Source organism: Atractosteus spatula, chromosome 7, assembly GCF_055471065.1.
Source record: "Atractosteus spatula isolate fAtrSpa1 chromosome 7, fAtrSpa1.hap1, whole genome shotgun sequence".
NCBI classification, from domain to species: domain Eukaryota; kingdom Metazoa; phylum Chordata; class Actinopteri; order Semionotiformes; family Lepisosteidae; genus Atractosteus; species Atractosteus spatula.
Genome location: NC_142712.1, coordinates 40,910,162 through 40,931,267, shown reverse-complemented (window position 1 = coordinate 40,931,267; position 21,106 = coordinate 40,910,162). Strand labels below are relative to the sequence as shown.

General features: G+C 42.8%; 1 protein-coding gene across 1 annotated transcript in view; it reads right to left on the bottom strand.

Moving 5' to 3' along the window:
• Nucleotides 1-21,106, bottom strand: part of lrrn2 (leucine rich repeat neuronal 2) — a 54,221-nt gene that overhangs the window by 5,372 nt on the left and 27,743 nt on the right. The window lies entirely within an intron of this gene.

Genomic DNA, 21,106 nt, shown 5'->3' with positions numbered 1-21,106 from the left:
ATGCATTTTGGAGCTTTCAAAAAGCAATCATTTTTAATTTGAGGCTTGACAGTCTAAAAACTCACTCAGCCGCACCACAGTCCAGGATGTTATAGATTTCTGTCTTTCATGAGCTGTGAAAAATTAGTTCCAGGACAGTGCAGTTAAACCTACCTGCATTTGTCTCAGCTGTGAGGCGCAAGAAAAGAAGCTGAAATATTGTGGAACTAATTGTGTGCAGAAAAATTTAGCTTTGAATGCAATTCAGACCTGAATATTACATATGCACAGCTGATCACATAATCATCACAGGTTGAAGGAAAATGAGAAATTTTCTGTGATGACAGAAATGCAATTGCAACAAACTAGAAAAATTGTGTAAAAAAATAAAATAGAAATGCCTCTGTCAATCAGATTCAAACCATGGTCCTGGAACTGGAGGAAAAGAGTTTTAATCAGAAATCACCCACATTGTCCCAGAAAAAAAAGACTTACATGCATAAAGGAGATTTGAGGAGATTTTAATGAAGCCAACCCAACATTTTCAAACATACAGGCATAGACATTAGGGAGACCATGTGAAAGAAAATGAAGTACAAGACTCAAGACTGAGAACAAGATATTTTTTTCCCAGAATAGCTGTAGGTGTATGTAAGCCACTATGATGTGGAAATAATTTCTTTGTCCTTTGAAAAATTTGATTTAGTCCAGGGATGGACAGTTAAGAACTCAAATCATCTCCTTTTTTAGGTTTTAAATAGTTCATGATTACATTATTCCAGCAATCTTGGGGTGGAATACCTCTGATCAAGTACTATATGCTAACAAGCAAAATAACCAAATGGCTTCACCTTTATTTATTGACATTGGGTGTTGTCGCCTCACTGTACTGATTCATAGCATCTTATCACAGGTACACCTTATTACTGTGGTTTTCCCTTTGGATAGTCTTTGATTTCATTTCTCCCAGTGCTTTACCACAGTGAAATTCCATACATTGCTGCTGGTAAGGCTGCAGTCTTCATAAACTGCAGAATACACTTACAAAATAAAGGATCTATTGATCTGTACATTAGTATGTACTGCAACTACCTCTCAAAGCCTTTCAAATGTACAGGATGGTGTGGTTAATGCTTGAGGATTTGATGCCAGATTTTATGATCCTTGACTTTTCCTGAAGTTGAACTTGAAAGTGTCAATTTCAGAGAATGTACAATTCTTTATTACTGCTATAGAAACTTTTAAGAATGACAAAATTTGGAGTTCTTTTTATATACATTCACTATCAATAAAGACAACGCATTTTGCCTCTGTAATTCTTTTTCAGGATTGTCAAAGCGTCCTGCTTTACATCAAGAAAGTGACATCTCTCCTTCATTAGCAGTGCCAACATCACAGTGTTTGCAATTAGCCTGCTGGCATGTGCACTTCGGTTTTGTCAGATAATTTTCCAATGTGTACGTCACCCCCCGCAAAGTGAGCTTCGCAAAATCCATTTTCTTTCTGAATGGCCAATTAGTCCTAATATTCCCGTTATCTCCAGGAAAATCTACCTGCTATTTTTTTTGCACGTACTGTACCGCTCTGCTTACACCTCTTGTCGCGAGTGACAGATAATTTGAAATATCACCAGCGGTGTGTTCGCAACAGATCATTTCTGCCGCTACTGATCTGAGAACGCTGGTGTCTGAGCTCATTTGCGGAGCGTCATGTTTCAATCCCCCTGTTTTTGACAATGATCACACGCTCCCTGGGTACCGCGCAGAGTCCCTTTTTGGCAGGCTGCGCCTCATGCAGATGTCCCGCAGAATAATTTCACCAGCAGGTGACACATAAAGTCGTTATGAGATGCTTTAATACAAAGCGAATAGAAATGTTTGCACGGGCCACGGTTTGCTTGTTAAATAATGCATCGCCCTTATTTCTCACTAATCTTCTCCTCCTGCTGCTCTGTACGGCTGGATGGACAAGGAAATGCTCTTTAACAAATGAAGACACCGGCGGCAAGGAGTGCGACTCTTCATTCTCTTAGAAGAAGCAGTTGTACTGAACATAGGTGTTTTTTTTGCGAAGGCTTTGACTTGCAGGCACCGCACAGGGAAACGAGATCCGAGTGGCTTTGATTTCCATGCACTAGACAGGTGAATGTAGTAGGCTACTGTCCTTAATAAGGAAGTTTTTCAGTAGCTCTTAATAAGGAGGAATGTGCTAAAGAGCTGACAGTGGTGCTTTGGTATTCATTATGGGGGCTACAGCAGTGAAGACAATAGAGTGTTTCAGACCTCATTATTGAGATTGCAATGCTGGAGAGCAGAGAACAGAGTTTAAATTCTTATTAGTTAGGCAAAAGTTCTGCAGAATAGGCCACTGTGTGTGTTTAGTGCTCTGAAGGGGGCACGTGTGCTGCACCAGTGTATGGAGTGCTTTACTGCTTATAAATAAAGAGGCAGCTGAGAAAGGACAGGGATGGCAGCTGAAGATGGAGGTGGTGAGAAGCACCACAGTGGATTTGCATTTTCGCAGGCTGCTTGACGGCACCCTGTTGAGCAGAGAGCAGGACAGTGTTTATGAAGATGCCCGACACAGGAACCTTCACACACACATTACTGAGCTGTGACAGAGCTTTCTGAAAAGAGCAAGAATTCCGGATGTCTTAGCTGTCACTGTTCAGCATTCCAGAGGTGAGGAAAACACTCTGCCCTGCCACTGTTTCCACCAATTAGCAGCAGCAGCTCTAACTAACTCTGGCAAAACCCACAGTGCTGCCGCTGTTGATTGTTATGGCCCCTTTCGCGATTTTTTTTTTAAAAAATACATTTTCTGTTTCCTAACGAACGCTGCTTAATTAATTTGCCACTGTCAATTTTCAAGCAGCTAGACGTTCAATTAAGGCCTGATCAGCGCTAGAAAGCCAAATGAGCCGTCTTCGCTCGAATGCTGATGGATTCTAATTTTTTTCTCTCCTCTCCTCCTCCCCCTCGAGGTCAGCGGAACCGTTTAGAATTCCGCCCCACGCCTCTATGCCTAATGAAATGTGTTCCTGATAGCTAATGCTCTTCCCGTGTAGATTCCATAAAACACACAGATAAAATGGATAATTTAAGTGTCTCCTGGGTCATCAGGGCATACTGGGGAGGGGGTAGTGAAAAAAATCCTGTTGAAAGAAACAGCAACTTGTTTTTCAGTTGCGTAGGTCTGATAATGTTCATCTTTTTACAGAGGCTCTGGTTAGCACAGGTATTGTCACAATTGGCCGCCAATGAATTTGGTTTTCAGATCTAAGGAGACTTGAGATATGTGTTATTGGTAAAAAAAAACCCCGATATTGGCACATTCATACTCCTGCAAGGCACCCTTTTTTATATGAAAAATATGCCCTGATAAATGTTTCATGGGAGCACTGAATTGACTGCTATTTATATTTTATGAGCCATGGCTTACAGTAGGTTATGAAATAAATGGGGTTTGTTGAATCAGTGCAGAATGTAGTTAGGGCTGAACCGCATTGATAAGTCCCCTTTAACTCCCCAACAAGCACTTTGAAATTGCATGGTTGGAATTCAAATGCTCTGCGAAAACCTGTAACCTCTAATTATTCTCTCAGTGGGACTAAGCCACAAAATTCAACATTTAGAGGCTCCCCTGCAGCTGATGTAAATGAGATTCTGTTTTCAGAGACACCACTGCTGCTTTTCCACACCCTCACTGGCACAGTGACAGACGTCAGACAAACACACTCAATCAGAACAAGACGGATTGCAAGTGGCTCCGGAGTCGCAGCCCCCACCCCCCCCCCCCCCCCCCAGAATATTAGCCTTGAGTTCACAGCTCTGTCTAGATTTTGGACAAGACAAATGCATTTTTTTATGCTTATTGTTTTACATGATTATGTGGAAAAAATTGTACTTGTGCTTGTCGTTTCTTTTCTTTTCGTACTCTCTTAACTTTGCAATGGCAAGCCTCATTTCTGATCGCTCTGGCTCTTTTTTCCTTACCTCCAAGACACTCGCTCTCCCAGCCACACCCCTGCAAGTGGCACAGTGCCCACAGTGGAGCTGGCATCAGCTGGAGGAGTGAAGGGACTGTGGCTGACAAGACTAGTTCACTAGTGTGGCAGGTGTGGACTGCGTGGCCAACTGGGACAAACCAGACAGGATCAAGCCTGTAATTTGTTTGCAATCTTACTAAACTAATGATATTGAGTAGGTTCTGCTCTTCTAAATATATATATATACACATTGAGTGAAGCAGCTGCAGACTGAATTCTGTTCTCCTGGAATGTATTATGATATTGTTATAAAAGACAGCATTAAGCGATTGCTGAACCTCCGTGCAGATCTCTCAAAAGGGAGCAGTCTGTTAACTAGACTATACACTAGAAAGACATGGGGTCAAAACTGCAACTCAGTACATCAGGTTGAGTAATGGGCTTTATGAGAATGATGGGCAACAGTCACAGAGTCATCTTCAGCAATTCAAACCAAAAAGAGGTCCTTTTTTTTTCAGCGCCAGCATGATGAATGTGTCCCGGGAAAATAATTTCTTACTCAGAGTGGAAAGCTCATTGCCGTGAAATCCCCTACATTATAGGAAACTTGTGTCTTTTCCATGCTTGGCAGAGTTTTTAGCTTTCATGACTGGAACACCAACATTTTCAGGCCCCGTTGTGCGACAGTGAAAAGTGCTCCCTCCAGACCTTGCCTGTGTCTAACCGATACCGAAGCTTTGCTTCTGTCACGGACGTGCACGATGTGATCGATTCCTCTGTGCCGGATTTGTACCCGCTGACCTGCATGCTTGTGCTTTGAGAGTTAGGAAGAGAGACCCGAAGCGTGTGTTGGTCTGGCAGGGGCACCGTTTGTTTTTGCTTTGTTATTAATTGCCCAACGACTCGATTGTAAACCTAATTGTAGACCACTCAGTGCCACATTCAGGGCCTCACCTCCACCTGTGTTGTCAGTCTTGGATGCCCTTTAAATCTCTCTCTTTGAATACCACCCTGCTGACTGCTTATCAAAAAACGTTATAGCAAGAGCCCCGGAGAGCAGTATTTTTTTATTTTTACTGCTACAAAAATGACCGGCTTATGCATCATTTTTCAAAGTCCGCAGCACTGAATACAGGGGAGAAACCTGTGTCTGTTCAGTAGTGATTATGTGTGAGGGGCCCAGTCCCTCTTATTATGTGCTCTGTTTTATGCGTGCTGTATATGCTTAACATTCTTCTCTTTGGACTTCAGGCTTTGTTATTCTGTTTTTGAAGCCCCCTATCACTTAATAATCTCATGCAAACCAAAAGTGAGGTTAGGGATGTACTGTATCTGTTGTTGAACACACCTGACCCTACATCTAAAGTTAATTTAATCTCTAAAGATGTTCAAATGAAAGGCAGAATGATTTCCATCTTATGCTGATGAACCAAAAGTAAATGGCAAAACTATTAATGTTTCTGTGTTTGAGAAGGGATGTTGAGTTAAAATGAATGCATGTTGCCGTGACAACTTGTCTCCAGGCTTAGTGCAGCAGTTGAAGGTTTGTGGTTTGTTTCTCAGAGTGTGTTTGTGAATTAGCACAGGTCTTTTTGGCCTTGACAGTGGATGTGGAAGACAACTTTTTAGTGTAACTTTTGTCTCAGACCCAGCCAATAGCATATTGTTTTGCTAAAAAAACAAACCGGCACCTATTGGAAAAGCGTGGTTAGTAGTTTGAAACAAAGCACTGGGGTAAGTCACAGCTGTTGTTCCATGGTTTTCTCTATCTCCACAATACATAGTGAGCAGGCTCCTAAAAGTGTCTGTAAAACTCTTTAGGTTATAGGTTGCAAATTCCGTTCATGAAATCAGAATAACATGGAATACTGTATATTAATGGAATACCAATAAGCATGGTAGTCGTGTCTTCTGGTAGTTACTTCTATTAATATGTTAACTCAGGTAGGAACATGCAATTGAAAATTTAATTTCTGTACTCTTCAAGTATATAATTCAGCGTTAATAGTGTGTCTGTGATGCATTTATTGAATATCACTTGCAACTTCAAAAGTGTTACCAAGATCCAAACGTTTCCAAAGGGGGTTTGTGAATAATGCATCGCGTCGTTTAGCCTGCGCCGTGTGATTCCACCAAATTCCTGCCGCACATCTGCGTGTCGGGCTCTTCAAAGAGAGTGTAATGTACGGTCGTTAAGTGAGCAATTTCTCCTCTGACATCTCTCCACTGGTGCTGTCGGGCGATTTTCTGGTATCGGAGAGGGAAAGTGCTGTCTGTAGCCTACCATCGCACTGAGGAGAGCCGGGAGTGTGACTTCCATTCCATCTAATTTAGTCGTACTACAGAGCATGGCAGCTGCTTCCCCTTGTTTCTGCAGGAACCAAATGATGCAGGACAGGTTGAAATGAACATGTGTAAAGTTGGACCTTAACAAGCCTTGTAACAAGTGAGCCGCACGCGGCACTGAGGCTGGGCCTGCTCGTCTTTCCTTTTCAAACCCCGTGTGCGGCCCCTCATCTAAAGGCGTTTTCCAAGGGCAATTGCAGACACTAAGCCGTGGCTAGATCAAGTAGGTTTGTGACGCCTGCTGTACCTGTGATTCTGGGTTTCATTTTTGTCTCCCCCTCCCCTCCCATGCTCTTATTTAAACAGGTCTGTATTTCCAAATCCCAGTGTCCTTTTTCCCCCCCTCGGGGCTGGTCCTGGTGTTCTTGCGCTCAATTGCATTTCCCTACATTACATTTAATTTCACTCCCGTAATTTCTTCCCTCTGTCAGCATATGAATGTGAACTCTTATAATGCTGGATTGCTCACAGTTTCCTGACCTTTAGAAGAAGATGAATTCTGGTGCCGTGAACAATGGAGAGAAAGTGATAACAGATGATTCTTATTAAGAAATGGATTCTGAGTGCGTGATAGGGAAAACAAGCTGGTTAATCTAGCAATGGCTGTGGCGTGGTATTTTTCTAAAGGTCTCAGCAGTAATAACTATAAAAACAGCACGAGTCCCTCATCATCGCCCATCATAAACACGGGGACTTATTAAAACACGTCATGCCGATGAGGTGTTAATTGAGATATGTGCATCAATTTCTTCTTATTTTTTATTTTTGGAGAGGCAGCAGAGCGACAGCAGAGGGGTATTAACAGGGTGTAATTCCGGAGTTCTGGAGAGCCTCATTTTCCCAGCCTCCTCCTCCTGTGGTGGATTTTTAGGAGGGGATTGCTGCTGCTGCTGCAGTTGCTGCAGAGTTGCCATGGAGACCATCTCCACTCTTGCGCAAGGTCAGTGTAAAGTTGAGGAAGTTCTGAAACAATGCTGTCTCTTTTCACTGCTCTCTGACAGCCAGCCCAGGGAACCAAACAAGACTCCTGTTGCATGGCAGCCAGTTTGTTCCAAAAAGCCATTACCAGCCAGGAGCTTGATGTTTTAAGATTGCGACTTTAAAATCTAGGATTGATAAAACAATTCTAACAAATATATTGCCCTTCATCAGTGAAAGACAGCCACATATGTAAATGTATGGGCAGCTTCCGAAAGCTGGAATGGATCAAACAGCTATGCCACAGGAGGCTGATTCACCGCATGTTATCAGACCTTGTGACAGTATTCATCTTTGTGAATGCCTGCCCTGACATGCATTAGTCTTATAAGCAAAGACAACTTTGTTCCGTTTTTGTTCACTCCAGAGGTAGAAATAACTCCAAATGCAATTATAAATTTATTTTCTTGCACAAATGTGTGTTCAGAGGCCAAATGCAAGACTTGTACCTGCAGAAGAAGGTTCTGAATAATGCATGATGTCAATCGCTGTGTGCTGAGCGAAACCAGAGAATCGCTAGTAATTTGAAATGTAGTTTGCGAAAAATGTTGTTTCTGCACTGTTGTTTTTCTGTGACACGAACCCCATGTCTGACAGAAAGACCAACAAAGCAAAATAACTCAGAAGATGTGAGACGGCCATTCAAGACAACCAGAATATTTAACCCAGAGCACCATTTCAAATGCACAGCCCTCCCGGCTCACAGTCAGCCAGGGTGACCGAATGGTGGATTGATTGTTAGGCAGACAGAGAGATAGATGATAGCAGAGATGGATGGGTTGACGATTTTGTTTTTGAGTCCCAGCGTGATGACTTCACTTTAAAACTCGGCAATATGAAATAAAACCCTAGGGCTTGAAGAAGGCGTACGTTTAATCAGGGGATAATTTTCACATACACATTCTGGCTCCCGGATAGCAATTGGCCACACGAATGCCTGATAAGGAAGAAAAAAGGCTCTAATTCCCTCACTGTGGTTGCGAGGGAACGCTGCAGTAAAAAGACAGTGTGTTAGAGCAGAGAAGAGCCAGTCCCAGCTGTGCTGCCTAAGGGAGCTCTCCTTCCATTAGCAGCCCATCAGAGGTAAGCCGATTACGGAGCTTATGTGGATTATTAAAAGGAATGACAGAAAACCTGATGATCTGCACATAAAAATTGAGTTTTCGTGATGAATTCAGAGGAACATGGAATGAGCTCGGTTACACTGTTCAGCCCATTTGGAACTGCACATGTTTTGCTCAGAAACCCTCTCCTTTGGTTTCTTAATACTTCTGGCTACCAGCTGAGGTCACTGTGGGGATTTCTTTATTCCTTTACAGCTCCCCCACAATAACCACTGCCTCCTGTCTGGAGTGTCCCATGCCTCTTTAAGTCCATTTGTGAGTGGAATTCCGGAGTCAAACCAAGCTTTCTAGAACGGGTTTCCTAGTCGTGTAAAGCAAGCTTTCCAGAAAAATATATATGAGAACATATCAGCTTATTAAAACCGCTGAGCTGCTACTCAGACTAAATACATTTTTTGCTTATACTGTATGATGCAACTATATTTTTTGGAGCAGATTTTATTTATGGATGTATCAGCTTCTTTTTCCATGTTGTGCTAAAGCAAAATTAACAACCGGTTTGTGTATATTTATAAATATCATCTCCTGTCTTTATCTGTCAAAACAGTCCTGATAACTATTCCTACCAAATCTGCATTTTAACTTAATTAGATGTTAAACCTGGCAGATGTTCATTAATTTCATAAAAAAGTTGAATTCTTTTTTTTTTACTATATCAAAGCAACCTGTGAAAAAGAGTTTTGTAAAACTACTCAAAATGGGAACTTGGCCAGACAGCTTTTCCTGGTTGGCCTGGCATCTCTGCTGGAGTTGTTACTGTTTAAAAGCACGAGGACTGCTTAGAAAATCGCTAATTTTACTTGCAGTGTGGATGTCAGCCTTAACATGGATCATTACTAATTTGTTTCAGCCGCAGACATTGGACATGGATCATTCTGTCTCCCTACAGCTCTTCCTTTTTTTTTCCCCTGATGCTCCCGGAATGAATAACGATGCATTTCATAAACCTGATAGGTCAGCAGCTCAGTTTAACAACGGAGGGGGGGAAGAAAGGAAAAAAAAGAATTCAGCCACAACGGTGGTGAGAAAAGCCCAGCTCATTACCTGTCTTACTCCCTCACAGGTTTCAATTAAAATTCGGCCCATTTATTTGTAAAAAACCTGACAGAAAAACCAAGAGTCATGTCTGTGGTGGAAACTGAGTAAATTAACCGTTCACACATTATGTGGCAGAGGCAGCCAAATGCATTGCTCAATTAGCTAGTCCCTAATGCTTTAATTAAGAATTTCAGTCAATTACCAACGGATCAATAGCATCTTACAAAAGTGGCAGTCAGTTGGAATTTCCACCAGGATCCTCATAAAAACAACAGGACAAAAATCTCTCGACTTGGCAGATGTCACTCCGATTCCCGAAGTAGCTCTCTTCTCCAGTCAGGTGGCAAACATTTTCATCTCTGCTGTGTTGAAGAGACTGTGCTTCAGCTCACCCGCAGCCTCAAATCTTAAAACCTTCAATAATATCGACAGAAGCGAGTCAGTGGTTTCCAGATTCGTCTTCACTTGCATTTTCTCACGCGTGCCAGTTCTTTGGCAGCTGTTTCCCTTCTTTGCTGTCCTTCTTGTTTTCCTGCATTGGTTCGGAAGAAAATCCCAAACCCTAACCCAGGCGCTGCCTTATTCTCTCTCATCCTTTGCTCAGACCCTGGGGGGGCAGCGTCTTGACTAAGAGCATTCAAGCTTTGTGAGCGCATTTTTGGCATTGAACTCGGGTTTCATTCGGAGGAGCGCAGTTCCACTTTCTTTCACCATCCTCAACTGATGAGTTGAAACTGATGAGTTTAAAGCCAGGCCAGTGCCAGCGAGGAATATTTGTCTAAGCCAAAACATTCACTTCCGTCTACACTGTCTTTGCGAATCTGTGCATTCGTGCAGGAATAGTCAAACTGTCATAGCAAGGAACCTGGGTTTATAAGGGTTACTCCCAGCTCCCCCAAGGAGACCTGCGAACCACACAAGAGAGACTCATTTGTGTTTCTCTGTGTGTACAGTATGTGTGTGATAGTGTCTGGCATCCTCTGGCTGGGCTCTGTTTGAGCTCATTAGAGCTCCTGAGCACTCTGCCTGATGGATGGCTCCAGCGCGCGCTGTTGCCCTCTGCAGTAAACGCACACTTTACTCCACCGCGGCCCGGATTGCTCCAAGCCGACATCCAGCCTCATTAAAAAGCACACTCTCTCGAGCAGACGCCTCCCAGCCTCACAGGTACTGGCAGGGCTCTGCGCCACCTGTTATTGGAGACCACTTGCTGCATCCCGACTTCGCAAGGTTCATTTTTAAGTCTCCGCTTATTTATTTCTCCGTATGAAATCAAAAAGGCTACAACATTCTTTTCCGAACAGAACAAGAAAAGAGCATTCAGAGTCTGAATGATTAGCCTGAACAGTCCCTGTGTCCTTTCATTTCCAGAAACTTATCACCAAACGTGTTTGGTACTTTCTGCTCCAATTCCACTGTTGTTTTGGAAAGCAAGCTTCTTCGTGTTGGGCAAGGTTACACACACATTTTCCAGTATCATTCACCATGCCCAGAAATCTCTTGTTGAAAATCTCTTGTCAGTGGTTGTGGGTGTGTTCTTAACTGCTGCTATTTCACTCTAGGCAATCTGCACCCCTGTTTGTAAGAGCCGCTCCCATTAATAGGGGTGCTGTCTGACCAAGCATTTGTCTCTGTTCAGTTTCAGTCTCTAGTCTATTAGGTCTGGCAACCTCTATTGCTCACCAGATCAAGACATCAGCGGTGTGCAGTTTTATTCTCAGAGCACTAGGAAATGTGCTGCACTGCCCTGTGTCGGCCTTCAGGTCTGTCAGAATGCAGTGCAAAAGGCAGCTTTTTAAAGCAGCACCTTACGAAAGGCATGTTAAAGGTGCACGTCTCAGCACTTCCTTTGTCTAATAACTGAAAGTAGTCCCTTTCACACACTTGTTCAGTTCTTTTGGGTCAGTGAACAAACTTACAGAGCCATCTTCATTTTCTACAATTGCCTGGGAATGTATCCATTCTGTCAGTTCTTTAACCTTTTCAATTACTTCCAGGTTCCTAGCCTTTTTTTAGTTGTAGCCTTTCCCTGAGTGGTAACGGAACATTTCTTGATATCTGCCACGCTGGCTTGTTTGGTTTTCCAACGCAGTCTTATGTTTATCTCTAAATTGCCCTTTAGTCAAATTCATTTTAAACAAAAGTGCATCTTTACATGAGTTTGAAACGTCCACCACCCATTCCGAGTATCTGTATGGTCTTGGCAGCATCAATAAATCTTAAACAACCTACAGGAATTGTGCAGCAAATTCTTTGGACAATCAGGAGCTACACCTTTAAATTATGGAGCAGCATTCTGTGAGCAGTTTGATATTCTACAGAGAGCCAAAGCAGTCTGTACAGTACTGGTCTGTCTGTAGCATACTAGAGTATATCACTGAACTTCTCTAAGTAGCAGATTTACCGTTCTGGAGGGCTGAAGGAAACCAGTTTCTTCCCTGTCCCTATTGAGTCCTGCTCTATGAATGTTTCACAAGTAGCCTATCTGCTAAGAATGTCAGGGCTCAAACCAACCCCCTGCTAACTATTCATTGAATAAATTGATCCTGCCACTGATGGGAACATTAAAGCTTGCAATCAGTCCAGGAAGAGTTTTTACATCCAGATTCACAGACGAAAAAAACAGGACAGCACGTTCATTTATTTATCAAAACTAATCTTTCCCAGGAGGTCAGTGTTGAACAGTTGGCATGGCCTACCTATGAGACGAGATGAATATTTCAGCAATCGGGCTCTTTCGGGGAAAAAAAGACTTTTGGATTTCTTTCCCAGAGAGCTAAACTCACATCTTTCCTCTTTCATCTTCCAGCCCTTCAGGAGAGCATTTTTTACCATCGTAAATTCATTGTATACTTTGTCTTCCTCTATTAATAGAACTGAACATGACATGTGAATCGGTGATGTGGGAATTGAGTAGGACTTGATAATTCCAAAGCAAATGGCATCCTAAGGGATTTTCATCTGTGACAACAGGGGAATGCACATGGCTCTTATACGAAGTGCCAAAACTGATAGAAACTCTTTGAAAATTACTGCTTCTTAGCTTCAGAAGACTGCTGGAAATGAGCAATGCAGTGGCAGTGTAGCTGTTACTGATGTAGACTTTCTGCTTAGTTTGTCTATGTGCTTTCATTCTCCTGTACTTATAAACTCTCATTTCAGTCTTTTTAAACTCTTTGGCATTTGTTGTTTTTTTTAAACCAAGGGAAATAAACTATTCTGCATAAGCGAACCACGTAGATTCTTCTGTTGTCAGGTAAGTAAGAGAAATTCATCTGTGTCACATTTCAGGCTACAAAATTGGAGCAGATTTAGAAAAGCCACTGTGAGTTGCTGATTTTGTTTTAAATGGACTGGCATAGACGTAAATGAGATTAACTAGATTATGGGAGCACTCTGGTGTATTAATGTAATGTGCTAATTGAAGGCCCGGTTTCTGGTAGGAAGATCTTTCAAGACAGAAGGTTGTGTCATTATGGGAAAGTGATGGGAATGGAACTGCGGCTCAGCATGAGCTGTGGAGAAATGCAGGGACCATCCCCCTCTTTCCAGATTACTCATTAGCAATGTGCGTCGGGACATTTAGGGCTTGGGGTCTGGGCTCCTCTCACCCTGACCATAAACAGCTCTGTGAAGGTGTTCACCTGAGGTTTTCACCCCCCAGTGTCTGGCTTATGGGGCTTTACTTCTTTACGTGTGCTTTAATACACATTTGGCACTAAATGCCAGTAAAATAAGGTGTGGAAGTTACCCAGCTGGAAGAAATTTAGCATTCTGCTTCCATCCAACATGACCTTAAGTTTTGATTGCATCGTCACCTTTGAAATGAAATGAATGAATACTAGTGTAAGCTTTTAGCTTTACCTGGGATTATAAAAGATAAAACAAATATGAATGTCTTAACTTGCTCAAAGTGTTGAACAAAATCGATATTTCTCACACTTAGATTGAAAGGCCAGGAGAGAATACTGTTCTTCCATTAAAAATAAACTTCCTCTGGAGGTCAGCCCTGCCTTCTTTCTCTTGAATAGTCCACACTAGTGCTGAGATTCGTGTTTTGCCCCTCTTGCAGTGTTTTAATCGCTTTGCAGGTACATGGTCATCATTTTGCTTTTCTCTTGGCGATCAAAATGAGATTTTCTAAAATGTCGGCACGCGTTGAACAGGAGCCCCTGCAGAGGTGTCACGGAGATAATTTTTTTTATTTCGAGGGAGTGTAATAAAATCAGCTTGTGCTTCCAGAGAAACACAGAGCCCTGGGTATTGATCGGCGCAGCCTTGATAAATGAGCCAGTCCTTTCAATGTGCTGACTGATACACTAAAGCTGCTCCTGGAGCTCAATCTAAACCAGGAAACACATGGCTCTGGTGCTGGAGTTTAACTTTGATTAACTAATACCTCCTGCGGGTTATAGAGCACTTTGAGTGGGACTGAGAAGTGGCGTTACAAACAGTTTACCAGGGCGCTCTGTTCAGAAATCCGCCTTACTAGATTGTGTAGCTTCGGGCCCTGTGGCTGAAGCCGCTAGACTCCAGTAGCTGGAGACAAAAGTCTCCTATTTTTTAGTCTCCTTTCTCTGATTCAGACATTAGGCCAGCTGACCCGGTTCTGCTTCCGAAATTCCTGTTCTTGACATCCAGGCCAGAATCGCCCAATTCGTCAGCTTTTCCCCAGACTGCGGCCTTCCTTCTGATCCTCAGGGAAACTTACTGCTCCTCCTCACACTCCCCCAGATTCGTAAGCTGTCATCTTAACTCTGTCTAAAAAAATGAAAACACCAACCACCCATCCGTCTTCTAAGGTCTTCATCCAGTACGGGGTCGTGGGGGAGCTGGAGCCTATCCTGGCAAGCAACAGGCGCAAGACAGGGTACCCCCTGCCATCACAGGGCACACACTCACTCCAGGGCTAATTTTGCCAGAAGCCAATTAACATACCAGTATGTTTTTGGACTGTGGGAGGAAAACGGAGCACCAGGAGGAAATCCAGACGAACGAAGGGAGAACATACAAACTCCACACGGATAGCAACCCAGATCCGGAAATGAGCCATGCCTGATAATACACAGGGAAGGAACTCTAGGCCCTTAGGAGAATCAGCTCCTTTGTAAACTGGCAGATCTAAGAAGAGCACTCCTGCGCGAAACAGAACACACAAATACTGTTGCTGGATGCTCGGCATCCTCGGGTCAAGACTGCGTTCTGTGGAGGACTGGCAATTTTGTTGCAATGCACCAAAACGGTCGGACTCTCTCTACTGTACTGAAGGAAACTTTAATCAAATCTGAAAATTAATCTGTTCTATTTTTATTGTTGCTTCTTTATTTTATGTCATTTTTTTATGTTTCTGTTGCCTTTTGTGTTTTCCACATACAGTACCACATTTTAAGATTCATGTAAGAAAGGTGCTGTGTAAATTGAAGACTGTTATTACTTTTTGACAAGCTGCCATCTCTTCCCACTTGGCATCTAGAGCCAATGTATGTTTATCCAGCTGCGGAGGTATACAGCAGCCAACAGTGGGTGATGGATGTTTTATACTTTTTACCTTATTTGCGCTAAACTGACATAGTCAAGTTCAGACATTTGCTTTTTAGCTTTAAGGTGCATTTCAGCTTGTAAACCCTGAAAGGGTTCATCAAACCACAGTGCAAAGCAGCCTTATTAACGTTTCCTGAAACAGAGCATGTTACCTTCTTCACAGGTGGCATGGACAAATGCACACTGTGTTTTTCTTTCAGCGCCGCTAATTGCTTTTGCTTCACGGTCTTTCCCGGATACAGTCTGGGTTTTTTTTGTGCGCTAACGAGACTCTCGTAGGGCAGGGTCTCGTCTTCATGTGCCCATTCTTCACATTATTCCTGTACAGTAGTACACATCGCATTGAAAAACGGCGACGTGTGTATTCTGTGCAGAAGAGAGCATGCAGAAGGGCCTTGCGGAGATCTGTGGGAGTGTCTGGTTGGTGTCTCAGCCTGTCTGCGGGATGTGAGGCTTTTCCGGATTGTCGCCTGAGGGACCAGCAGCCAGCCCCTCACCCGCCACTGCTGTCTGCTCTTCCCTGTTCAGTGTCCCCTAGACATCCCCCAGACAATGGTACACAGTCTGCAGTGGGTAATTAAGGCACAGTGAGATAATGAAAGGTGGCGTGGTGGCACTAATCCGGGGTGCAAACCACCAAGCGACACGGCCTGTAACCACCCCTCACACTTCTTCTTGGGCAGCTGAGGAAAATGGCCACTGCAGCTAATTAGCCTTTAATTAAAGGAGACAGCATTGTTCCCACAGGGTGATACAATTACTGTGGTCCCTTTTCAACGTGTGCATGAATAGAGTGGATCTGTCTTCTCTTTCTGTCTCTCCCCCTTTTCCTCTCCCTACCTCTGCTTCCTTCCTCTTCTCAGAGGCCCAGCAGTGACACAGATGGCTGCCTTTCTTGCTCTCGCTCGCTCTTTCAATCTCACACATTCTGAAGTATAATGAATTCCCATTGAACCAGGTTTTCTCGGCGTATGAAATAATTTCCTGCAGATTTGGATGTATTTATTGTGCAATCACGTTCCAGGCTTCGTTAGCTAGACATGGCTGTGTTTTAGATTTAGCTTTGAAAGGGTTGGCCAAGGGTACTGAAAACTACAGCTGGGTATTGTCCAGCTTTTTAACCTGCTGTGGGCCACTTTTACTTTGATAAAAAAAGGCTATGTGACAAAACCTTCCAGCAGGGATTTTCCAAGCGTAAACAGATTGGGACAACATATTATCACCAGTGGTCAAATTTGTTGTTATTTTTTTTGTGCGATTAAGTGCTTGCAGCCTGTTTATTATGTGTCATTTGAAAAGTGGGTGAAGTTTACAGATATCACTATAATCAATGAGACCCTAGGCCAGATGAGATTAACCATGGAGCCTGGCCTCTCCAAATCACTCCCAGCTCCATGTTGTTGTCAGGTTCAGGTTCTTGTCCCCTTTTTGCCCTTTTTATGTGGGACTTCTGAAGTCAGCAGGTGAGGCTATCAGAGAGCTACCAGCTCAAGGTGGAACAGGCATCTTCAGTATAAACAGCTGGATTGTCTCAGCATTGTCATACATTTGGAGCCTTGGACTCTTCTGGGATGAAAGCTTCCTTTTAATAAATATAGTGGTAGTTTAGGGGTAAATGTTTAAAGGCTTTAGTGCTGTGTCTCAACCACTGATACAGCCCTAAACTAAGCAGTGCAATAAAATATCTGTTTATTACCCAGTGCTGATAACCAAGGGCTCATGTGCTGCAGCTCATAGGCAAACTGTCCCGAGTGTTCTCAAAAGGCCACTTGTCCTCCCTCAGCTTTTCTCTCTTTCCAGGCTGCAAGTAAATCACTGAAACAGCTTGTACTCCCATCACCAAAGATAATTGAAACAAAGACATCCATCAAGCGGGAATAGAAAGCTTGAGATACAGCTCCCTCGAGCTAAAAAAACAGTCAGCCTTAACGAAATACATGAGACATTACCTGGTACTATATGGCTCATTTATAGACCTTGTATCCCTAAGTCAGAATCTGTGTGCTGTCCCTTCTGTCATTGCCTGTACGATTTGTGTTTCTAGACATGGTGCACAGGCTGGTATTCCACTCTGCAGTGAAACGTACACCCACACCTACAGTCTGTCTCACTCTCACAAAGGTGTGCAGCCTATCTGTCTTTCACTTAACTGTGTGTGTCTGCCTCCATCTGAAAGACACAGTCAGTGCGCCTGGTCCTCACTCACACACACTCTTCCCTTTCGGCTCTTTGTCTTTGTGTGGTCTCTCCCAGAATCTGAACTCGGCTACAGAGCAGTAGACCTCTTTGAATCTAATATGTCTCGCTCCCCCCACCAACCCCTAGAAAAACAGTTCATTGGTCTTTAAATCCTGAATTTTAACAATGTTCAATTGCATTTTCTGATATTTTAGCTGAAATCAATGATAGCTTGGTAAAATAGGAAAATTTGCAGAATGGTCTCACTGTGTTGAATGTTGAAATGAGTTCAGCTTTCGCTGGGAGAATGGCCCTTCTCAATGAGAACAGAGTATTCAGCATGCACACAAGCAACATATAATTTCTTGAGTTTGCTGAATGACAATGGTGCTGACCTAAGTGCTGATAAAACAGCAGAGTAGTTTTTAGAAAGTAGAAGTGATCGCTGTGTTATACAGGGGGTTGCGGACCAAAGTAAAAACAAGAAGCAGAAGGGTTAACTGGCCTGCACTGGCTGTCTGCTCTCATCCAGGGTGTGTCTGTATTAATTAGAGCTATTCTTTCAGTGCTCCGGTAAATAAGCCCTGCTCACCAAACCTGGCGGAGCAAGCTGCCAATAGCGCATCGATCAGGTCGCTGATAGAGTACGTTGCGAACGCAGACTGTAGTGTGAGGTCATAGGATTTCAGCTGTGGCGTGGTGACCTTTCACCCCTGGAGAGAGTGATTAAAGAGGATGCACTCATCTTCCCAAGAGGTTCACATCAGTTGGATGGCGAATATGCATTGAAAAGTTGACCGCCGTGCGCTGCATGCTAAAATTAGCAAGCTGCATGAAAAATGGTGCTGAAGACCATGACATTTTGTGAGTGAGTACTGGATGCTCTCCAGATACACAGGGATATCTGTGTTGTGATGGATGCACAGAAATTAAGAATGAGCTGTGCATGAAAGGGATGAACTGTAGGATCTTAAAATCCCAACATGAAAAAAGCACAGAATCCTCCTTGACACTGAAAAAAAAATAAAACCCAAAGTCATTAGATCAAACAATAGTAGCTGGATGCTAAAAACCTGTGGGGAATGGATGTGTATATTTTGTGTATCTTTACAGCACAATAGCCATGATGGACAAATGGACCTTGTTGTACTGATTGCACATTTCATTCAGGTGAAATGGTGCCCAGTCGATTACTAGCTTGATGCTCCCCTTTTGTCCAGTGGGGTGATGTTCTCATAAACCGTGCAAACCGAAAAGTGCAAGCAATCTTTGATGAGAGTGGGTGAATGGAGCCATGCACAGCGAAAGAACATTTTTATTTAGTCCTAATAGGCTTTGCAAAGAGAGAGAGGCAAGAAAGGAAAATAAAGCAGCCTTTAGGAGCATCTGCTGCTGTAGCTCGGGGTCTGATTTGCACAGCACGGTGTGTTTCATTGCAAACAAATGCTGGCTAGAACTGGAATGGCCATTAACCTTTTTGTTTATCAAGGCAGATGTGCAGAGGGTTTGTTTTGCAGTAATTACTGTATTAATGTGTTTGTTAAAAATGTCAGACTGACAGGCTAGATGAGGGAAATATCTCCTCTAAAAAGTTGCTACCCCATTGATCCTCTCATTTCACATTAATTTCTCATTTTAATGTCCTTTCTTCACGAGAGCATCTGATAGAAGAAGAGCAGTCCCCACATCTCTTCCTGCTGAATGTCAATAGCTTGCTGTTGAATTCTTTCATGCCTAAACATAATTATAGACAAAATTCCTCACTGTAAAATCTACACAATTACTGGCGCGGTATGAAAGGAAATTAGTTTAGGGCTGTTTTGTACTTTTCTTTTTTTGTATTTTTGGATTCATTTTGGATTCAAAATGTATTAACTCAAAATGAGTTCAAAATGACACGTGCAAGCAAAGCAGCAGAAAACAAGTATTAATTACTGTATTAATGTGTTTGCTAAAAATGTCAGGCAGGCTAGTTGAAGGAAGTATCTTTTCTCATGAGAAAGTTCTCCTCTGATCCCCTCATCTTGCTTTATTTTAGTAGAAAGAGGTGCATCTGAAATAATAAAACAACATGTAATGGGAAGCAGGGACAGAACACAGTCAGCAGTAAGGGGTGGAATATCGCTCATAGAAAGGTTGTGCTTTCTGATAATTAGAGTTGCGTTTATGTAGTGTATTTCCTACCAAAGTGCTTCAAGTAGTACTGTAGCCACATCATTCCCAACTGAAAAACAGCACCCAGATGGGTAATGTGCATACCAGTAGCCCCCCACAAAGCAACTCAGAGGGAGGAGGGAATTAAGGGGCAACTATAGAGAGGCAAGACTGTATAATCCCAGAATAGAAATTTAGCCAGAAGATTACAGTGATTCAATTATCTCATCTGAAGGATGGCACCTCCTACAGCATACTTGTCACCATCCTAGGGCATCAGTTGGGAAATTCTGACCTAGAGGTAAGAGCGCCACCTACTGGTCTACCAGCACCCCTTACAAAAGTCATCTGGTTTTCCTTAGACGTCTGCAATCTCGGAACTCACCAGCCTTGTTTAACGTTTGAGGTCTGATGAGATCAGGCTTGCAAGCTGGACATTCTGCTATCGTAATTTCTATTTCAAAGTTATTGAGGAAGTAATAGCTTCTCACATCCCAAGACAGAAAAGTCAGCAGTGTGTTTGAACAATAAGTGAAAACATAGTGCATAGCTTGTGTATCTTGACTTGCTATGGACCCAGTCAACTCTCCCTGTCCCTTAGTCCTTTGGCCCTGATCCTAAGTCATGTTACCCAGACTTCCATGCTCCTGCTCTCTCACAACTGCAGACCACACATTCCTGTCCCTCAGCCTCCCTGTGTCAACAGCAGACTCCCTCCCCCGTCCCAGTCCCAACCACTGATTCCCTCTCATAGGCAATGTTGTCTTCCCGCTGCTGTTTGGATTATTTCAAGTTCTCGTTTGTAAAGTGCTACAACTCCATAAAAACATTTACAGCCAGATCTTGACGTAAAGAGTAAAGGAAAAGAGGGGAACTTCTGCCGTGTTAATTACATCCTGGTGGAGGGATGACGAAGAGGGAAGGCAATTTGACAGTTCAAATCAGCAGTTGAATGCGATAATTGTCCTTATCTGTCTCTAGATTTACATGCATTTGAAATATTGATTAGTGTTCTGAATTGGAAGTCCCCTGAATAAATAACTAAAATGTGCAGAATCTCGAGTGTGGCTATTCAGCTCATGGGAAGGACTTTATCTAGAGATTGTAGAAATTTGAATAAGCTGATTATTACACCACAAAAACAATCCTGCACTATTGCTGCAGAAATGCCTTAATGGATTCCTACAAATATCTGTTAGGATTCCCATGAAGGAAAACCCTGCAGAACATCTTTTACAAGAAAAAAAAAACTCCTGCAAAGGTTCTGCAAGATAACAATATTTTGGTCATTAAATCTTACAGGATTTCTGCATGAATCATGCAAGATTGTATTTTATGTGGGAGCTGTAGGGATAGGTTACTGTGACTCACAATCTTGCAGGTTTTTAGAAGTATCAAAATCACAATTTCCCTAAAGCTAGATGGAAATTGTTAAGTCTAATAAATTGAAACTAGCTCAGGTAGAAGACATAGAAGGGCTTGTGGATTCCAGAGGTGCTCACAGCTGGTTTTCAGAATAAAAGCAAACCAAAACCATGATTCGTTTATCTGGCACACTTACTGTATGCCATTTTTTTCAATTCCTTCCATTGTGGCTGACATTGCAAACTGTAAGGAAGGTCTATGCAGTGTAATCTGGAACTTCATTTCATTTGCCCCTTAGCATAACCAGGGTATTAAGTGCATGTGAAAACATCCATAAATCTGTTTTTGTCTTTACAGCACACAACACAGTCTGAGCTGGCAGAATGGGCAGAGTATTTTCTGTTTTTAAACCTAT